We start from the raw sequence: 23,615 nt of genomic DNA on the forward strand, positions 1-23,615 counted from the left end.
GTTATTGAAAGTTGTGTATGAAGACCGAGTCAGGCCTTACGTCAGGCCCTTTACATACACAGGGTTGATCTATTCGGCCCATTTAATGTGGCGATAGGTCGCCGCAGAGAGAAGAGATGGGCAGTCATATTCACGTGCCTCACCACCAGGGCTGCTCATTTAGAACTTGCGCACGACTTGTCAACAGATGCCTTTCTTTTAACCTTACGTAATTTTATCAACCGCCGCGGAACGCCAGTACGAGTCCGCAGTGACAATGGTACGAATTTTATAGGCGCCCAGAGAAAGCTGAAAGAATCCGAACGCATCTTAGATTTTGAACGCATTTCTAACGACGTTGCCCAACGCGGAATAGACTGGAAATTCAATTGCCCTTCTAATCCTAGCTCTGGTGGCTGCTGGGAGCGCCTCATACAGATTGTAAAAAGACTTTTGCTTAAAATCATATGCGAAGAGGTGCCAAGAGAGGAGACGCTACGCAGCGTACTTATAGAGATCGAAAACATATTGAGCTCAAGACCATTAACCGAAGTACCCTTGTAATCAGAAGAAGATTCTCCAATTACACCAAATCACTATCTTTTGGGGTGTCCCAATTCGACGCAAACGCCACAACCAGTAGACGAAAAACTATGTTTGAAAAAGCAGTGGTGCATAGCTCAAAGTCTCAAAGATCGATTTTGGAAACAATGACACGGCACTATTTACCACAGTTTATTTTGCGTCAAAAATGGCAGGAAGAAGTTGAGCCTTTAAAGGTGAATGACTTGGTGTTAATATGTGACGCAATGCAGCCGCGTAGCCAGTGGCAGAAAGGGCGAATTACACGAGTGTTTCCAGCCAAAGATGGTCAAGTAAGTTTCGCTGACGTTAAAACAGTGGGCGGAGTACTGCGTCGTCCAGCTTCGAAACCATTGTACAGGTTTACAAGTATGATATGTATGAGAGGGAAACAATTTCTTTCCCTTTCTAACACACGGCAGTTTGACACTTCGGTCAGTGTCAAACTAGCGTGGAACCCAGTGGAACCTGCGTGGAACATGAGTTTTGACACTGAACGAAGTGTCAAAATTACCGGGGTTGCTTCGTCGAAAGCGACACAGGAAAGCAAAAAAGGGATCGGAATATCAGATATGGGTTGCTGTGATGGTAAATTTCTTTTAACGAATTTAGTAGGAAATTTTAAGTGCACCCATGTGGGTCCTTCAGAAAATTATAAAAAAGTCTTCAATTGGGGTATCTGAGAACGCGTAGTTATTTCAGTATTAAGAATACAAACACGGGAGTTAAGTTTTTCTACCCGTTCAAAAGTTCTCCGCGAAAAACAGTTCGAAACCGAGGTCGACTGCAATAACCCGTCCAAAAAAGCGGAAAGAAAAATGAATAGACACGTTTTGTCCTGTTGTCAATAGTCCGAAGAGAAAAAGTATTTGAATTATTGGAAGCGAGGCAAAAACGCGTCTATTAATACCTCCCCCGACGGTTTTGGTCGTGTTTTAGCAATCGTCCCCGTAAAAAAGTATCACAATTTGTTAATTAAAATTGTCCAAAATATATGGTTATTAAAGAGAGATGTAATTAAGTGCTCGTTTGAAAGTAAATAAGTATATTTCTTTGTAATATAAGAAAAAAAAAAAATTTTTTAAGCAGTTTTCGATAGCAGCTACTAAACTTTGTTTGGTCCTAAGAAGTACAACAGTGCCAAATAGCATCCACAAAAAAAACGAACAAGAACAAGCATTTTATCAGGTGAGCGTGGCTGTGTATGTGCGTGCTGCTACATATCCTACTTGTAGACCTGTACAATGTTCGAAACTGGCAGTTTTTAGATTGGATGGTGAATCCCGAGATGATTCACGGTGGGGCGGGGTGTAGAGGCACCCTGTACCTCTATGTTTTGAGTTTCACATCGCTGCATTCCTGAATTTCTGCAATGTCATTTTATACCAAAACAAAAGACAAGTTTGCTGGCTCGCACATAGCACAAATACATACATACTTTGATAGACATTTTGGGTACGATTTCTTCTTGCATTATAACAACGAATCAGAGGCAAAATCATTATCGTCAAGAGCAGCAGCCGACCAGAAAATACAATTTGGAAACTGCATAACCTTGCATACAATTTGGAACCTGCACTGTGCATAACATTTGGAAATAAAAAACACGTCATTTTAATTGTTCAGTTTAATAGTTTAATGTGACTTTCATGAAGTGTAATTGTTAATGTTCAAATAAATGTTGGCTTAATGTTATTCAAAAGCTCCTAACTTCAATAGCTCGTATCCCTCTACAGACGCAATGCACCAAGTAGTAGAATGGAAAATGGAAATTATGTTTAGGAATTGAGGAGAGATCAGGTGATCTCTTTGTCAGGATGGACGAATTGTAGTAGTGTGTAGGAATACAAGATATTTGTTGTTATATTATTATTTGTACATTTATATACATACTTTATAGATTGTTACTTGAAATTTAGAATATAAGTATGCATAGAAATATTTTGTTGAATTGTCAGTTTTGTGAAAAAAGGTGATTATTAAATTAAATACGGTGAAGAAAACAACACAAGTTTGCCTACACCTACTCGAGTAAATATTCAATTATTTTTCACCAATTTGTCCCTGGACAAACTGTTTTTTCCTTATAAATTTCAAGTCCTGGATTGGCGGCATTTGTACAACGTGTGTACAGCCCGATAAGTAATTGTCGTAAGTCAATTTTATCATCTACAATCAGGTTGGTTGTATTTCTTACGCTACCATTTTAGGAGCGCGACATGTCTTATTGCTGCAAATTTATATAGCGCTTCACATATATTTTTAACACGCTTTTATTAGCTTGACCTGTATCTATGTAACGGAATTTTTGAGCTTAATTTTTACCGGTTTCTAGAAGTTTGATTAATTTGAAACTTTGCATACGTATCAAGGACCGATGACAATGCATTAATGTGATGGTGTGGTGACATAAGGTCAACGGCCATAAAGTCAATTGGCCTTATTACCACTTTGAATGGCCATAAGTTTGATTGAAACTTTCCACACGTATCAAGGCTCGATGACAATGCATTAATGTGATGGTGCGGTGACATAAGGTCAACGGCCATAAGGTCAATTGGCCTTATTACCACTTTGAATGGCCATAAGTTTGATTGAAACTTTGCACACGTATCAAGGCTCAATGACAATGCATTAATGTGATGGTGTGGTGACATAAGGTCAACGGCCATAAGGTCAATTGGCCTTGTTACCACTTTGAATGGCCATAAGTTTGATTGAAACATTGCACACGTATCAAGGCTCGATAACAATGCAATAATGTGATGGTGGGGTGACATAAGGTTAAGGGACATAAGGTTAAGGGACATAAGGTCAATTGAACTTATGACCACCCCAAATGGCCAAAGATTTGAAACCTTGCACATAATGCGAAAAACACATTCCTTTATTAACACGCGTTTATTAGCTTGGCCTGTATCTATGTAACGCAATTTTTGAGCTTAATTTTCACCGGTTTCTAGAAGTCTGATTAATTTGAAACTTTGCATACGTATCAAGGACCGATGACAATGCATTAATGTGATGGTGTGCTGACATAAGGTGAACGGCCATAAGTTTGATTGAAACTTTGCACACGTATCAAGGCTCGATGACTATGCATTAATGTGATGGTGTGGTGACATAAAGTCAACGGCCATAAGGTCAATTGGCCTTATTACCACTTTGAATGGCCATAAGTTTGATTGAAACTTTGCACACGTATCAAGGCTCGACGACAATGCAATAATGTGATGGTGGGGTGACATAAGGTTAACGGACATAAAGTCAATTGAACTTATGACCACCCAAAATGGCCATAGATTTGAAACCTTGCACATAATGCGAAAAACGCATTCCTTTATTAGTGATAGAAGTGGATGCATGGCACATCTACGAAAGAGCATACTGGAGCCCTTTTTAACACGATTTTATTAGCTTGGCCTGTATCTATCTAATGTATCTATGTATCCATGTATGTATGTAACGGAATCGGAAGTGGAGCCGAGAGCCCCGGTAATGCAGAGCTCCGAACTCCGTTGCACCTTTTGAAGCATTTTAAGATAGGTACTTTTAGCTAGTGCAGGCCACCAGACCAAGGCACCATAAAGAAGAATCGGGCGCACAATGGCTGTGTAAATCCAGTAGGTCACCTTAGGGGAGAATCCCCAGGAGGTGCCAATTACCCTCTTGCAGGTGAACAGCTCTGCTGCTGCCTTCTTGGATCGCTCCACTATATGGGCACTCCATAACAGCTTCCTATCCAGAATGACTCCCAAATACTTTACTTGATCGCTAAACGCTAAGAGCGTACCCCCAATTCTTGGCGGTGTAAGATTTGGTACTTTGTACCTCCTCGTGAAGAGGCCAAGCTCGGTTTTATCCGGGTTGACTTCTAAACCTGTCTAAGCTTTGGGCAATTGAGGGCGAGCAGTTTAATAAGAGTTATAAATGAGTAATTTTATGTGCTTGTAAGCGTATGAGTCGTGGCACAGTGGCTGACGTACCCGACCAAACGCCCGGGGTTGCGGGTTCAACTCCCACCAAGCATTCCTTTTTTTAAATTTATAAATTATTATTATTAATGGACTGTATTGAGTTTATGGGGTTTTTGATTTAATGTATTCCATTTATTGAGTTGGGTAGTTTTAGTGTTATTGGTGTATTTAAGTCATGGGAGGGTGCATAGCATCAGTACACCTTTATTTATTTAATTTGGGGGCGAGCACTGGGGGGCTCTGAGGCTTCGCTCTACTGAGCCACCTCATCCTCTATTTGAAGAACCCTTTAAAATGTGATATGGAGGCGAGCACGGGACGGCTCTGAGGTATTGGTACCCCATTTTCTACAAGAAAAACCTCTATTTATTTAATTTGGGGCGAGAGTTGGGCACTCTGAGGTTTCGCTCTAATGAGCCACCTCATCTTCTATTTGAAGAACCCCTTCAAAGTGTGATATGGAGGCGAGCACTGGGCTCTGATGTATTAGCACACCATCCGAAGAACCTCCCTTTTAATTAAAAAACTCAAACTATGTCTTTAGAATATTTCACTAACCAGTTGAGAATTACAAGCACACTCAATGGCTACTGAAACAAACGAACGAAAAATGTTCATAGTTTAAGTCGCTTAAACAAAACCTGTGGCGGGTTGTCTCCTGGAGCAGCTCCAGGATATCAGCTGGGTCCGTTCGCGTCACTGGAACCCAGGCTCTAGCCCTTGGTCGTGAGGGGATATCACGCGCCTCCACTACCTTGGGGCGGGCGCCCGGATATACCACCCCAATCAGCGTGACGGCGGCCCTATAGAGGTTTACCTACCTGGCGTCGTCACAGGCAATTAGCTTGACATTGCCCAGAAACCACCCTGCATCGGTGTAAGATGGCGGTGGACCAGGGTTGTCTTTCTTAACCTTAACGGCCACCGTAGCGAGCGCGGCCTCGATCCACTTCCACTGTTGTTTCGGGATCCTGCCATCTTCGCTGCTCTCGTATATAATGCCAATGATCTGCCGACCCTTGGCAATTTCGGCGAAAGACCGCGTCCGCCTCCCTGCGTCTTGGCCTTTTTTGGTGCCGTGGGGTTGGATTCATCCATGGACCGCTGGCGTTTCAAGGTTTCATCACTCCCGACTAAAACTTTTAAAATTACTTTAACTAAAAAATTAAAAATAAATAATAGTTTAAAAAAACTAAAAAAACACGCTTTTATAGGTAACCGAACTAAAAAATATGAAATAATTTTTAACAATTTTTGTTGTTATATCGGCCTACTGATTTTAAGATCGCGGGTTCGAATCGAGCTCAAGGCCTAACAATAATTTTTTATCATTATTATTGTTATGATAAATTTTTTCTTAATTGAAAAAATTTTTAAATTAGAATAGAAGAAAGAAAAAATTTTAAGACAACTGCCAAAGCTCGTTGTATAGATCCATTTCGGGAACTGCTAAATTCCTTCATCGGCAACGTTTAGGCGCCGCTGCTATAACCATTCAGCCACCACAGCGGTTTTTTGTTTGTCTTCATTAATCCTACTTCTATTCTGGTTCGTGCCAATTGATATTCACAACACTGCGACATCTGTTGCAGAATAGCTGTGAAAATTGGACTTGTTTGTTGGCAATGCTGCCATAGTGTCATATTTTATTGACACTTTTTTCCCCGTGCTCTGGGATGTATTAACAATTTTTGTTGTTATATCGGCCTACTGATTTTAAGATCGCGGGTTCGAATCGAGCTCAAGGCCTAACAATAATTTTTTATCATTATTATTGTTATGATAAATTTTTTCTTAATTGAAACAATTTTTAAATTAGAATAGAAGAAAGAAAAAATTTTAAGACAACTGCCAAAGCTCGTTGTATAGATCCATTTCGGGAACTGCTAAATTCCTTCATCGGCAACGTTTAGGCGCCGCTGCTATAACCATTCAGCCACCACAGCGGTTTTTTGTTTGTCTTCATTAATCCTACTTCTATTCTGGTTCGTGCCAATTGATATTCACAACACTGCGACATCTGTTGCAGAATAGCTGTGAAAATTGGACTTGTTTGTTGGCAATGCTGCCATAGTGTCATATTTTATTGACACTTTTTTCCCCGTGCTCTGGGATGTATTAACAATTTTTGTTGTTATATCGGCCTACTGATTTTAAGATCGCGGGTTCGAATCGAGCTCAAGGCCTAACAATAATTTTTTATCATTATTATTGTTATGATAAATTTTTTCTTAATTGAAAAAATTTTTAAATTAGAATAGAAGAAAGAAAAAATTTTAAGACCACTGCCAAAGCTCGTTGTATAGATCCATTTCGGGAACTGCTAAATTCCTTCATCGGCAACGTTTAGGCGCCGCTGCTATAACCATTCAGCCACCACAGCGGTTTTTTGTTTGTCTTCATTAATCCTACTTCTATTCTGGTTCGTGCCAATTGATATTCACAACACTGCGACATCTGTTGCAGAATAGCTGTGAAAATTGGACTTGTTTGTTGGCAATGCTGCCATAGTGTCATATTTTATTGACACTTTTTTCCCCGTGCTCTGGGATGTATTAACAATTTTTGTTGTTATATCGGCCTACTGATTTTAAGATCGCGGGTTCGAATCGAGCTCAAGGCCTAACAATAATTTTTTATCATTATTATTGTTATGATAAATTTTTTCTTAATTGAAAAAATGTTTAAATTAGAATAGAAGAAAGAAAAAATTTTAAGACAACTGCCAAAGCTCGTTGTATAGATCCATTTCGGGAACTGCTAAATTCCTTCATCGGCAACGTTTAGGCGCCGCTGCTATAACCATTCAGCCACCACAGCGGTTTTTTGTTTGTCTTCATTAATCCTACTTCTATTCTGGTTCGTGCCAATTGATATTCACAACACTGCGACATCTGTTGCAGAATAGCTGTGAAAATTGGACTTGTTTGTTGGCAATGCTGCCATAGTGTCATATTTTATTGACACTTTTTTCCCCGTGCTCTGGGATGTATTAACAATTTTTGTTGTTATATCGGCCTACTGATTTTAAGATCGCGGGTTCGAATCGAGCTCAAGGCCTAACAATAATTTTTTATCATTATTATTGTTATGATAAATTTTTTCTTAATTGAAAAAATTTTTAAATTAGAATAGAAGAAAGAAAAAATTTTAAGACAACTGCCAAAGCTCGTTGTATAGATCCATTTCGGGAACTGCTAAATTCCTTCATCGGCAACGTTTAGGCGCCGCTGCTATAACCATTCAGCCACCACAGCGGTTTTTTGTTTGTCTTCATTAATCCTACTTCTATTCTGGTTCGTGCCAATTGATATTCACAACACTGCGACATCTGTTGCAGAATAGCTGTGAAAATTGGACTTGTTTGTTGGCAATGCTGCCATAGTGTCATATTTTATTGACACTTTTTTCCCCGTGCTCTGGGATGTATTAACAATTTTTGTTGTTATATCGGCCTACTGATTTTAAGATCGCGGGTTCGAATCGAGCTCAAGGCCTAACAATAATTTTTTATCATTATTATTGTTATGATAAATTTTTTCTTAATTGAAAAAATTTTTAAATTAGAATAGAAGAAAGAAAAAATTTTAAGACAACTGCCAAAGCTCGTTGTATAGATCCATTTCGGGAACTGCTAAATTCCTTCATCGGCAACGTTTAGGCGCCGCTGCTATAACCATTCAGCCACCACAGCGGTTTTTTGTTTGTCTTCATTAATCCTACTTCTATTCTGGTTCGTGCCAATTGATATTCACAACACTGCGACATCTGTTGCAGAATAGCTGTGAAAATTGGACTTGTTTGTTGGCAATGCTGCCATAGTGTCATATTTTATTGACACTTTTTTCCCCGTGCTCTGGGATGTATTAACAATTTTTGTTGTTATATCGGCCTACTGATTTTAAGATCGCGGGTTCGAATCGAGCTCAAGGCCTAACAATAATTTTTTATCATTATTATTGTTATGATAAATTTTTTCTTAATTGAAAAAATTTTTAAATTAGAATAGAAGAAAGAAAAAATTTTAAGACAACTGCCAAAGCTCGTTGTATAGATCCATTTCGGGAACTGCTAAATTCCTTCATCGGCAACGTTTAGGCGCCGCTGCTATAACCATTCAGCCACCACAGCGGTTTTTTGTTTGTCTTCATTAATCCTACTTCTATTCTGGTTCGTGCCAATTGATATTCACAACACTGCGACATCTGTTGCAGAATAGCTGTGAAAATTGGACTTGGAAATGGATCTATACAACGAGCTTTGGCAGTTGTCTTAAAAATTTTTTCTTTCTTCTATTCTAATTTAAAAATTTTTTCAATTAAGACAAAATTTATCATAACAATAATAATGATAAAAAATTATTGTTAGGCCTTGAGCTCGATTCGAACCCGCGATCTTAAAATCAGTAGGCCGATATAACAACAAAAATTGTTAATACATCCCAGAGCACGGGGAAAAAAGTGTCAATAAAATATGACACTATGGCAGCATTGCCAACAAACAAGTCCAATTTTCACAGCTATTCTGCAACAGATGTCGCAGTGTTGTGAATATCAATTGGCACGAACCAGAATAGAAGTAGGATTAATGAAGACAAACAAAAAACCGCTGTGGTGGCTGAATGGTTATAGCAGCGGCGCCTAAACATTGCCGATGAAGGAATTTAGCAGTTCCCGAAATGGATCTATACAACGAGCTTTGGCAGTTGTCTTAAAATATTTTCTTTCTTCTATTCTAATTTAAAAATTTTTTCAATTAAGAAAAAATTTATCATAACAATAATAATGATAAAAAATTATTGTTAGGCCTTGAGCTCGATTCGAACCCGCGATCTTAAAATCAGTAGGCCGATATAACAACAAAAATTGTTAATACATCCCAGAGCACGGGGAAAAAAGTGTCAATAAAATATGACACTATGGCAGCATTGCCAACAAACAAGTCCAATTTTCACAGCTATTCTGCAACAGATGTCGCAGTGTTGTGAATATCAATTGGCACGAACCAGAATAGAAGTAGGATTAATGAAGACAAACAAAAAACCGCTGTGGTGGCTGAATGGTTATAGCAGCGGCGCCTAAACGTTGCCGATGAAGGAATTTAGCAGTTCCCGAAATGGATCTATACAACGAGCTTTGGCAGTTGTCTTAAAATTTTTTCTTTCTTCTATTCTAATTTAAAAATTTTTTCAATTAAGAAACAATTTATCATAACAATAATAATGATAAAAAAAATTATTGTTAGGCCTTGAGCTCGATTCGAACCCGCGATCTTAAAATCAGTAGGCCGATATAACAGCAAAAATTGTTAATACATCCCAGAGCACGGGGAAAAAAGTGTCAATAAAATATGACACTATGGCAGCATTGCCAACAAACAAGTCCAATTTTCACAGCTATTCTGCAACAGATGTCGCAGTGTTGTGAATATCAATTGGCACGAACCAGAATAGAAGTAGGATTAATGAAGACAAACAAAAAACCGCTGTGGTGGCTGAATGGTTATAGCAGCGGCGCCTAAATGTTGCCGATGAAGGAATTTAGCAGTTCCCGAAATGGATCTATACAACGAGCTTTGGCAGTTGTCTTAAAATTTTTTCTTTCTTCTATTCTAATTTAAAAATTTTTTCAATTAAGAAAAAATTTATCATAACAATAATAATGATAAAAAATTATTGTTAGGCCTTGAGCTCGATTCGAACCCGCGATCTTAAAATCAGTAGGCCGATATAACAACAAAAATTGTTAATACATCCCAGAGCACGGGGAAAAAAGTGTCAATAAAATATGACACTATGGCAGCATTGCCACCAAACAAGTCCAATTTTCACAGCTATTCTGCAACAGATGTCGCAGTGTTGTGAATATCAATTGGCACGAACCAGAATAGAAGTAGGATTAATGAAGACAAACAAAAAACCGCTGTGGTGGCTGAATGGTTATAGCAGCGGCGCCTAAACGTTGCCGATGAAGGAATTTAGCAGTTCCCGAAATGGATCTATACAACGAGCTTTGGCAGTTGTCTTAAAATTTTTTCTTTCTTCTATTCTAATTTAAAAATTTTTTCAATTAAGAAAAAATTTATCATAACAATAATAATGATAAAAAATTATTGTTAGGCCTTGAGCTCGATTCGAACCCGCGATCTTAAAATCAGTAGGCCGATATAACAACAAAAATTGTTAATACATCCCAGAGCACGGGGAAAAAAGTGTCAATAAAATATGACACTATGGCAGCATTGCCAACAAACAAGTCCAATTTTCACAGCTATTCTGCAACAGATGTCGCAGTGTTGTGAATATCAATTGGCACGAACCAGAATAGAAGTAGGATTAATTAAGACAAACAAAAAACCGCTGTGGTGGCTGAATGGTTATAGCAGCGGCGCCTAAACGTTGCCGATGAAGGAATTTAGCAGTTCCCGAAATGGATCTATACAACGAGCTTTGGCAGTTGTCTTAAAATTTTTTCTTTCTTCTATTCTAATTTAAAAATTTTTTCAATTAAGAAAAAATTTATCATAACAATAATAATGATAAAAAATTATTGTTAGGCCTTGAGCTCGATTCGAACCCGCGATCTTAAAATCAGTAGGCCGATATAACAACAAAAATTGTTAATACATCCCAGAGCACGGGGAAAAAAGTGTCAATAAAATATGACACTATGGCAGCATTGCCAACAAACAAGTCCAATTTTCACAGCTATTCTGCAACAGATGTCGCAGTGTTGTGAATATCAATTGGCACGAACCAGAATAGAAGTAGGATTAATGAAGACAAACAAAAAACCGCTGTGGTGGTTGAATGGTTATAGCAGCGGCGCCTAAACGTTGCCGATGAAGGAATTTAGCAGTTCCCGAAATGGATCTATACAACGAGCTTTGGCAGTTGTCTTAAAATTTTTTCTTTCTTCTATTCTAATTTAAAAATTTTTTCAATTAAGAAAAAATTTATCATAACAATAATAATGATAAAAAATTATTGTTAGGCCTTGAGCTCGATTCGAACCCGCGATCTTAAAATCAGTAGGCCGATATAACAACAAAAATTGTTAATACATCCCAGAGCACGGGGAAAAAAGTGTCAATAAAATATGACACTATGGCAGCATTGCCAACAAACAAGTCCAATTTTCACAGCTATTCTGCAACAGATGTCGCAGTGTTGTGAATATCAATTGGCACGAACCAGAATAGAAGTAGGATTAATGAAGACAAACAAAAAACCGCTGTGGTGGCTGAATGGTTATAGCAGCGGCGCCTAAACGTTGCCGATGAAGGAATTTAGCAGTTCCCGAAATGGATCTATACAACGAGCTTTGGCAGTTGTCTTAAAATTTTTTCTTTCTTCTATTCTAATTTAAAAATTTTTTCAATTAAGAAAAAATTTATCATAACAATAATAATGATAAAAAATTATTGTTAGGCCTTGAGCTCGATTCGAACCCGCGATCTTGAAATAATTTTTAATTAAAAAGAGTTTATATAACAGTAGTAGAAGGTCAAACAATCATTTATAGTTAATCACCTCAAAATGAAATTATAATAAAATTTAAGTTAATAACAGAATAATTTAATTCACAGTAAAAAGCGTGGGGTGCTTGATATTGAATGTTACAATCATTCTATTGGCAACTATCTGAGAGGAAAGATATGAAATGTAGTCAAATGCACCCCACGCTTTTTAATCTGAATTAAATTATTCCGTTAATAACTTAAATTTTATTATAATTTCATTTTGAGGGGATTAACTATAAATGATTGTTTGACCTTCTACTACTGTTATATAAACTCTTTTTAATTGAAAATTATTTTATATTTTTTAGTTAGGTTAGCTAAAAAAACGTGTTTTTTTAGTTTTTTTTTTAAACTATTATTTATTATATGTTCTGTTTTTGACTTTTCTTCATTCTTTTTTTTGTTGTTCTTATTGGCTGGCTGTAAAATTTTTGTAATTTTTTCCGTTAGGTTTTGCTTACTTCCACTTCCTAGAATTTCCTATTGCTTCGTGACCATCTTTGTCAGGAGCATTATTATGCAAATTTTGATTTGCTATTATATTTTGGCAGGGTTAATGGGTCTGTCTTTACTGTTGGTTGCAACATTTTAAGAATTATTTGTTGCTCTTCCTCAGCTTTGGGTTTGGTTTTAGATAGTAGGGTGAGAGTATAAGTAATAGGGTACTAAAAATAGAATTCCTTAGATACGAGCTTGAACGGGTTTTAATTGCCTATATTTATATTTGATCAATATCCTGATTACGCAGATTAAAACTGCTAGCCAAACATATGGAATGTTTGGGGTATTTTTTGTTTCTACTTCATCTGGTGAATCGTATTTAACTATATTGTTTTCTGTTTCTGAATTTTCTTTTCCTAATTAATAACCGGCTAATGCTATCATTATGCCGTGTGCTATCTTTGTCCACCACGACATTTTGAAATATAATTATCTTCCTGCTTCTATGAGTAATGAAAAAAATATTTCGATTTTATTCTTTTATCCTATGCATTCCATTTTACGTGTTTATTTAGTTAACATTATTAAAGTATAAAAAATGTTATTCTTATAGACAAAATTTGTTTAATTTAATGTTTTTTTTTTTTCAATTTACAAAATATTTTAGAAATTAATTTTTATGCCATTTTGCCTTATTTATTTGACATTATAAAGATCTAAGAATAATTTTGTTACTTTTACTACTGTTTAAAATTTGTTTGATTTTCTTAAAAAAAATGTCTAAAGTTAATATTTTTAACATTTTTAGTTTTCTTAAAAGTGAGAAAAAAATGTTTTTCAAAGTATGGTTTAAAATTAAATTTTATGCTATTATCATTATTTTTTCTACGCCACTTTGGGCTTTAATCTTTTTCTCTATTTTTAGTTTAAGTTTGTGCCATTTTCAAAGCTGACATCAAACTTTTTGTAAAGAATTTGTTCATAAAAAAACTCCTAAGCAAAAATAGAATTTTTGCTAATGGTTAAGCGTCTCGAGGCCGCTCAATTTATTCTAAATTTTTATATACTTATATTAATTGCTGCCAGTCAGAATGTTTTTTTTTTCTGTTGCCCAATCATCCACGGTTTGTTGGTGTTGTCATTCTGCGATAAAATTTGGTTACGCTTTATTCATCCTTGATTATGCTTTATTCATCCTTGGTAATATTCCACTTGATTATGCTTTATTCATCCTTGGTAATATTCCAATTGATTATGCTTCGATCATACGTGACCATTGCTGTTGCTTAAGTTTTTTTTTCAATGGTATTTGGCTGTCCTACACTGTCTGCATTTGATTGTTCTGCGCAACTAAATCATTGTCTGAATCCTGATTCAACCTTTTTGAAGTTGCTGAATTGATGAGAGGAATGCAGTATACTAGTTCCACTGGACGCGTTAAATTTTTGTAGCTCTACTGCTGTACACGTTACATGTAAAAACGTTACGAGGTTAAAACACTACAACGTTACAATTTTACAACGCAACAATGCTACAACGCGCCTTAAAAGTAAAGTTTCACTTTTCTCACTTGTCTCACTTTTTCCGTTTTTTATACAAACAAAAAAGCTTTGCAGGATCTCTGATCAGTCAGATTCTTCAAACAATTTTCGCTTGTTAGGCAAATTTTATGTTTTAAGGGTCGAACTGGCAGGATTTTCCTCCAACTAGATTTTTTAGCAGTTTTGCCAATTTTAAATCTAGCATGGCAGGATCTTCCTCCAGCTAGATCTTTGGCAGTTTTGCTAATTCTGATGTAGACTGGCAGGATCGCCATGTAATAAGGCGAATCCTTCTTGGTTATTAACGCGACAGGCTGTTCTGACGATCTAGATCTTTAGCAGTTTTGCTAATTCTGATCTAGGCTGGCAGAATCGCCATGTAATAATAAATGTTAAACAAAAATGATTAAGAGACGAATGCTGACGAGTAGTGTTGGATAGCAATTGTTCTTTATTGACGAAATTCATTACTATTTATACAAAAGTTCTTAACCTATAGGTATATACATACTTACATTAATATTTACATATTAAAGGTGCATGACTCAATAGTGAGGAATGGTTTGTCAGCAAATTATTATATTGACCTACATATTGTCAATATGATTCCCGCTTGAGCAGTTTGGTATGACGCATCAATATATTGGGCGACTTGGCAACTGCAAATGAACTCATGGTAGTTATCAGAGTCAACTAGATATGAACGTATATTTGTAATGTTAAGCGTGTTTGTGAGGTGAATTCTACGCAATGCTACAACGGACTTCTTGCCAAAGTTTCCTTGAGACCATGCCACATTTGTTTAGCTGATTTTTTCACCCTTATGTAGCTGCGACAGTCATTATGCAAAAACGCCATCAGTCCTTCCATAGCTTTCCTATCCCGTATTCTGCCTCCTCCGCTGTTGGTGGATCGCTCGTTAAGACGTGGCCAACATTCAGCCAGTCCAATTGAATTTTAACTCGAACTTGCCATTCATCAAAACCACTTTAACTCAAAACTGCCATTCATCAAAACCAGTTCCTTTGAATTGAGGAATTCCATTTGAAAAATCATGATTCAATCAGAAGAGGTTTGCTCGGCTGACAAATTTTTTGACAATTGCAGCAATTTTGCTCCCATATAGGATTGACATCCGTTAGATGTGTTGTTTCTTTGCGACTTTTCGAAAAATATTAGTAGTAGAAATAGGAAGCAATCAGGTTAAAAATACCCGATAAGTACTTAACTGAATAATTCCTTAGAATATGTTGAATTTATTAACTATGCCATGATCTATTAGTGTGGCTGACATAGGTAATTTTATGAAAAGTACGGACAACAAGGAATCGTGCGCTTCCGTAAACCTATGAACATACAAAAAATAAACCAATTTAAAATTCATTGTTCAACGTCAAAAACTCGACTAGTAAATCGTTTCACGTATAAAAGTAATTAGTAAATAATGGATATGCCATAACGACATGTACTACCTACCCATTGAGCATGTTAACTTATTCATTCCATATGTTCGAAACTTTCGTTTCCATTTAAGAATTTGTGGAATCGTTTTATATTTGGAATATTCCTCGTAAGGTAGTAAAAAACGAACGTGTTCCGAATAATCTAAATTAGAGGTTTATCTGGAACACTTCCATGAATACTTAAATGGAAAAACGTCCAAATTTTCAAAATAAAAATATGAATACTCCCTGTGAAGCAGGACCGCTAAAAGCTTATCTATTCTGTCAAAGTCCAGGCCGGAATGTGAAATTCTAAGACAATAAGCCATTTTCTTAAATTTTTTTTGTCGGTTCATTGCAGTTGCTGAGTAGAGTATCACCCCATGTTGGCTGCTAGCTCGAAATCATCCTATGCCAAAATACTTTTAAAAAATTTCCCATTTCAGGATTTTTCATGAAAAATCCCTATATCAGATTAATTAGCATTAACTACCTTTTATGTCAAAATGCATTTAACTTATGCGCAGATAGGAAGTTTTTGCATTCTTCAAACAAATTCTGAAAGAATAACCAAACCAACATAACTCTTTATCAATTCACGAAATATTTAGTAGAAAATGAATTATTTCCCCCAAAACCTGTTGGCATTTACAAATTTATTATCACTACTAATATACTACTACCCTACAAGACGGAGGTAACTAGTTCGCCCACACATTCAAAGCTTTTTTCGCTCTCCACTAACACATCGACGTTTCTTGCTGTCATCGAAATGACAGCGTCATCTTAATACGACAATTTATTAATTATTCCGCGAAACATTTTAAAACGATGAAAAAATATAATTGTGGTAATTAAACTAAAAAAGTGCTTGTGCTACGAGCTTTTAAGTGTGACGTGTGTTAGCTGTTTAGGCACTTCTAAATTGACCTGGCGCATTAACTAGAGGCAGCTGTGGTATTTAATATATAAATCACTATTTAATAATAAGCACTATCTATTTTTATAAAATATTTTTATTTAACCGCTCCTAAAAGTATGTTACAAAACGTTTTTAAATATTTCAACCGAATGAAAATTTTTGAAAGACAATATTTTACAATTGAAAAATAAAAATTAACAAGAACAAAAAAATTCAATTTATTTATAGTAGGTACATTTAAAGTTGAATATAAATATAACCCTAAAATACTCCCCCTTCCGGAGATTTAATGTTAAATAAATTAAAAGTAACTTTCTTTTTTGTTTTTGTGTTAGGTATCTGTATTTTATCAATCATTGCTGGCTTTAAACGATCAATAGGAATAGATTTAATTTTATTGTTTATTTCAATTTTAAAGTTTTTAATATCTTTTTCAATAACTCTATAAGGACCTTCATACGGATGTTACAAGGAATGTTTGTTTATTACACGTACAAAAACAAAATGACAATCTTTTAAATCTTTTGGAACAAAAATACCACTAGAATTTTGATGATGTTCCAAATTTGATTTAAAATTTTTAAAATGTTCACGCAAACTACTTAAAACATCCGTTGAAGTTATATTCTCTGTAGTTGAAACAAATAATTCACCAGGTAATCTTAAATTTTGTCCATAAACCATTTCAGCCGGTGTTGCTGAAATATCTTCTTTAAAAATTGATCGCAAACCCATAAGTACTATTGGTAACTCTTCATACCAATCTCTGGATCCATTCCTAGCCATTATTGAAGATTTAAGCTGTCTATGAAAACGTTCTATCATTCCATTAGCTTGGGGATGATAAGGAGAAGATGTTATTTGATGACTTCCAAGAAGTTTCGTTAATTCTGAAAACAAGTTTGAAGTAAATTGAGATCCCTGATCTGTTGTTATTTCTAATGGAACTCCAAAACGTGAAATATATTCTTTAAAAAATTTATTTACAAGCGTAACTGCAGAAATATCTCTTAGTGCGAATGCCTCTGGCCAACGTGTAAATCTATCAATTATAGTTAATATGTAACGATATCCTTTTGAAACAGGTAAGGGTCCAACAATATCTAAGTGAATGTGTTCAAATCTAGATTTTCGAATTGGAATTTTCATAACTGGAGATTTTGTATGACGATGTACTTTCGATTTTTGACAACTTATACATTATTTAGACCAAGTATTAATGTCTTTATTCATTTTACGCCAAAAATATTTCTTAACTATCAAACGACGTGTAGCTCTACTACCAGGATGTGAACTCCCATGTAACATATAAAATATTATTTTTCTTAAATTGTTTGGAATGAAAGGCCTAGGATTTTCTCCTGACACTTCGCACCATATATTAAAATTAAGAACAGGAATTTTTATTAGTTTCAAATTTAAAAATGTTTGCTCTGAGGTAAGCTTGCTTAATTCACTGTCTTGTAGTTGTTCACTTTGTAAAATTTTTAAATTAATGTCCGAATTATTAATCGCTTGTACTTCAAACGCACGAGATAATGTATCAGCTACAACATTTTCTTGTCCTTTAATATACCTAATGTCATTTGTAAACTGAGCAATGAATTCCATATGTCTAGTCTGTCTTGGACTGCGTTCTGTTTTTGAATTTAAAGCAAATACAAGAGGCTTGTGATCTGTGAAAACTGTAAATTCACGTCCTTCTATAAGGTAACGAAAATGTTTAATGTTCAAATAAATAGCTAATAGTTCCCTATCAAATGCACTATATTTAATTTCGGATGGAGACAATTTCTTTGAAAAGAATGCAAGTGGTTCTGACTTATTATTAAACGTTTGATGTATGACACCACCTATTGCCGTATTGGATGCATCTACATTTAAAGAAAGTTTGCATCTTTGTTAAAATGATTTAACAATATCGCAGATGCAAACTTTTCTTTAATGCATTCGAAAGCTTTATTAGATGTATCGTCCCAAATTAAAATCTTGTCTCGCTTCTTATTTGTTCTATTAATTAAATCATAGATAACTGTCGTAAACTCTGCTAATTTTGGTATATATCGATGGTAATAATTAACCATACCAATAAATTTTTGTGCCTGCTTAATAGATTTTGGACGATCAAAATTTCGAATGGCTAAAACTTTTTCTTCTGAGGGTCTAATTCCCGTTTCAGAAATATTATGTCCTAAAAAGTCAACATTTGTTACGCCAAAAGTACATTTACTTGGTTTTATATTTAAACCGTACTCCGTTAGACGATGAAATAGTACGCGAAGATCTTTGAAATGTTGTTCCTCATTTTCGCTCGCCACTAAGAGATCATCAATATATGTAAAAACAAAGTCTAAATCATTGACTACTTCATTAATAAATCGTTGAAAAGTTTGCGCGGAGTTCCTAAGCCCGAAAGGCATTCGTACAAATTCAAACATGCCAAAAGGCGTAGTGATTGCAGTTTTATAGATATCCTCTTCTGCCATTGGAATTTGGTGATAAGCTCTTACCAAATCTAATTTTGAAAATATTTTCTTATTTCTTAGATTCATGTTAAAGTCATGAACATGGGGCAAAGGATAACGATCAGGAACTGTTACGACATTTAATCTTCTAAAATCTCCACAAGGACGCCAGTCATTTAACTCCTTTGTCACGTACACGTATTGTTTGGCTCCTTGGGGTACCCGGACTAGCTCAGTATAAGAGGGGCAGTGGTCCTCAACCCTAACACCAAGGAGTCGTACGGACGCATATTTATTCCCTTCATCATCCATCCTATCAGCCTCACACACATCTCACCTCAGGAAGCCCGCCCTACCTTGGACCGCTCGTTTCATGCACCCTAACTTTAGCGGTCTCCCTCTAGCCATGCTCCGTCCCCTCCACTTACCTCTTCACCACGCCATCTTCACCTCCCGCCCAAAAAGTGCTTAACTCCGCATTTCAACTCTTAACACCAAACTCAAAATATATTGAAATCATAAAAAGAATTACAATGAATCATAATAAAAAAACTAGTCTTATTATTTAGGCTAAACAAAAAATGTTTCACTATGATGAAACGTCCTGCCGATCATTCAATGCAATAAGAAAACGAGAACAAAAAAAATTTAATTTTAAAATTTTACTCGGTTAAGGGTAATGGATCCTACCTAATCGAGCTCTCTTAGTTGGTTTTACCCCTACCTACGTATGTAGATATGTATGAGATTTTAAGAATTTCTCAAAAAAGTGTTCGATATTAATGTTACTTATGGGCAGAATCGCTTACCATATATAGGACAACGATACAATACACCTAACCTGATCACAATAACTTTCTTAACAATTAATTTCAGCTTAACAAAAAACAGGAAATTGGGTCACTCTAATGTGACTGCTTTGCTCGCTTGCAAACACGCAGATAGCTACACTTTAATTGGCAAGTCCAACAACCCGCACACTATAAAACAAACATAAAAAGCTTTTGGTTCGTTACCATACCCTCAATAGGGTGTGTACAAAATGTACAAAAAAAAATCTTAATTGTACCAAAAATATGTATATCATGAAAATTTAGAAAAATTTAATAATTTCTTTTTTTGATATATGCGTGTGTGCATGCGTGTACGCAACAAAAAAAAAACGTAAAAACACAAAAAAAAATTAAAACTACAAAATTTATATATGCATATAAGGAGTAAATATATGTAAAATCCGAAACCACTTCTTGGGTGATTTTGTGCTGCTTCTTACTGGCCTTTGTGCCTTGTATTGGAGTCTTACGGGAAACTGGATATGCACGAAATTATTAGTTTTCGATTTTGGTGATTGGCTACTACAGCAAAATGGTATATGTAGAAAAATTCAAATTTTGATCTCTGTGTCGAGTGTACACCACATAACAAAATAGGTGCTCCGAGAGATTGTTAAAACCAAAGATCGCTTTGGTTTTCTGGCATAATCACGAAGCACACCATTAACGGTATTCTCCTACCTTAGCGCATTAAACAAAAATGTGTATGTAACCACGCATATGTATATAAACGGGACGTCTTCCCCAGTTTCCCTATTTTGTTGTTGTTCTCATCGGGTGCATCAAAATTAGATAACTGGACATACGTATATACATAAAAACGATAATTTGGAACTAAAGACTTACGGCGAGTTGTGCCTAATCCCTCCACGCCAAAATTTCCGGGCACACTATAACACAATAAGATTTTATCACAAAACCGATTACTTCAAAAAAATATTTATTTTGGGACTTACACGTCGCCGCACTGTTCGTTTTACCACCACAATTCTCACTCCAGTCACTTTTCCTAAATCGCCACTAATCCTCTTTCCTATGACACACAGGATTTAGTTAAAATTTCAGGATTTCGTAAATTACAGTAACTAACTTCCTACGTGCGTATATATGTACGTACCGATATGTGCGCATATCAAAATTTTAACCCAATTATTCCCAACGTCCTATCTACAGTATCCCTGTTTATTTAATTTAACTAATCCACCAGAGCTTTTAATTTAGCTAATAAATAAATTACTAATAATTACAATAAATTTTCAGGAGATTAAAGATTCAAATAAGAAAAAATCTATCACACGCAGGACGATTTGAATCTACAGGCTACAGGCATACAACTTTTCTTGGATAAAAATTATTTTAACTTTTTACGCAAAAATTTCGCTTAAAACCGCGACAAAACTATAAACAAAATTTATGCACAAAAAAATTTACCAATTACCCCCATCCAAGCAAAAGAAATTATTATAAAATTACTATTAGCCCTACATTCACCTATATGTACTCATATATGTATCCACATATATACGCACATACTCCTACTTCTCTAAGCTACCTAACTCGGCTCACCTTTAATCCGCTGCCCTGGAACTCCGATCCTCGTCTCCTTGCCGGAACCTCCTTGTTCTCCGGAACCACAAAAAATTATTTTTTTAAATTAGTTATTTAAAAACAACGCACAACGCAAGTTTCACAATTAAAAAAAACTTTATAGCACAGTGGCGCGGAGGCAGTCGTATGCCAGAACTTTAACACTTCAAACTGTCTTAGTTTTAACCTGTGTCACCCCCTTTTATATCTTCTTTCTTCGCCCTACTCGCCTAACGTTAATCACTCTATTCCTTATCCGCTAATCGTTGGCGATTCCAGTGCAGCAATTTTTTTGTTGCTGCAATCTGTCTCTATACCATTCTTTATGCTATGTCCGGCAACTCTATCAAAAGCTCTATCTTTCGTTAAGTTCTGTTTGTTTTGTTGTCCGCCATCATTTTGACATTTGAGCACACAATCAAAACAAACCAAGTAAAAAAAACACAATACCACGATTTAAGCAAGGAACAGCTGCCCACTCTCATCTTGGGTAATATTCATGAATATCTCGAGCCACGGGATCGATTAAATGCATCGCAGACATGTCGTCATTGGCGTGGGGTGCTTTCCAAAAGAGATTTTTCAACAATTTCAAGTTTAAATTGCATATAAACAATGATCGACAGTGCACATTTTTTTGTCAAACGTTTTGTAATCTGGCAAGTGAAGTTACACTAATTTTTGATTTTCTTAATGTTTTTTTTTATATCAAAACAAATAAAACGTAATCTCTATAGGATTGCACGTTGTGATAATTTGCAGGGGCTCCATTTTTACACTAACAGTGTCAGCTTAGTCCCACCAGGCGATATAAGCGAAGATAATCTTATCGATATTGAACAATGTTTTGTGGAGCCATGGAAGATGTTTTTTAGATCGCAAAAAGTTTCCATGCCTGATCTTAGATTTGGGTGCAATCGAAGCTTTAACCTATTATGGCTTAGATGTTTTCAAAGCTCTAAACAAACCAGAAACATTGCAGCAACTGACATTGGCTTCAATAAAATTTGACCCTAGTATTACCCTATATTTACCATCGAAACTTCCTTATGGCAAAAGTGTAGATCACTACAGGTCTTATCAATTGATTATGATACTTTAAATGAGAATCTTTTGCACTCCATGGGAATATTCCCTTTGAGAAAGCTCCTAATCTGTATACGTGGGTTTGATCGGCAGCATCCCGGCATATCTGATACTTCATGGGCACACCCAAGAGCGGTCCACCTAATTTTTGCGGGGAAGAAACCGACCTGTCAGCCCAACGCGGGGAACACCCACCCCTGACACAGTCTCCTGCTTCACGAGTTACGCCGGGCAAAATTTGTCAACTATGTCCGATGGAAAATTTGCAAAATCAGTGAGTTTACGGGAAGTATAATTAGGTCATATCCATGTGAGAATTTTACTTTTTGGTTTCTTCTATTTGTTTTTACAGGTTCGCTGACAACGAGGCATACGTGCATCTCCGGACGACTTGACCCTCATCGCCGGAGACACATCAACGTGTATGGTAAATTATTGCTTGAGGACTTTTGCATGCCAAGCACCCAAACTACGCCCAGAAAGAGTTTCTAGCAGGTACATATTATTACCCAACGCTTTCGTTACCCTACACTTAGTAAATTTTTTGCAAAACTTCGCGTTGATATTATTTTTGAAATCGCTTAGCACAAAATTACGTTTGTAAATTTCCTGTCCGGGTACGAATCGCACTTCGCGGATCCTTTTGTTGTAACGTGTTGCATTCGTTTTATACGCGTTATGTAAATTCTCCTTAATCCTTTCCCTCATAACTCTCATTCGGTCACTATTGCTCAGCAAAAGAGTTTCGCTATCATCCAAGGCGCTTAGTTTTCTGGCCAAAGCATAGTCAGCGCCACTGGTAAACATGTTCATCCCGAATAGGGCAAAGTAGGGCGATACACCTGTGGCAGAATGTACGGCGTTTCGCAATGCGCATTCGATTTCCGGCAAGTACAAATCCCAATCCCGGTGGTCGGTTCTTAAATACGAGCGGATGGCAGCCAAAACCGATTGATTTACCCTCTCCGCTGCATTTGACTGAGGAGAATAAAAGGCGGTTTTTAGGTGTTTAATGCGGTACGTTTGCATCATATGGGCAAATTGTTTTGACGTGAACTGCTTCCCATTGTCGGAATGTATTATTTCCGGTACGCCAAACTTCAAAAAAAATTCTTCTATTAGAAATTTCACGACATTGGTTGCAGTTGCTTCACGCATTGCTTTTAAAAAGGTAAATTTTGAAAAATGATCCACCACCACAAATATAACCGTATTCCCTTTCTTAGACCTGGGATACTT

General features: G+C 36.1%; 1 pseudogene; it reads left to right on the forward strand.

Moving 5' to 3' along the window:
* Window positions 1–632: 632 nt before the first annotated feature.
* LOC137237492 (uncharacterized) lies at window positions 633–22,865 on the forward strand (annotated as a pseudogene).
* Window positions 22,866–23,615: the final 750 nt, after the last annotated feature.

This window comes from Eurosta solidaginis, chromosome 1, assembly GCF_040869045.1.
Source record: "Eurosta solidaginis isolate ZX-2024a chromosome 1, ASM4086904v1, whole genome shotgun sequence".
NCBI lineage: Eukaryota > Metazoa > Arthropoda > Insecta > Diptera > Tephritidae > Eurosta > Eurosta solidaginis.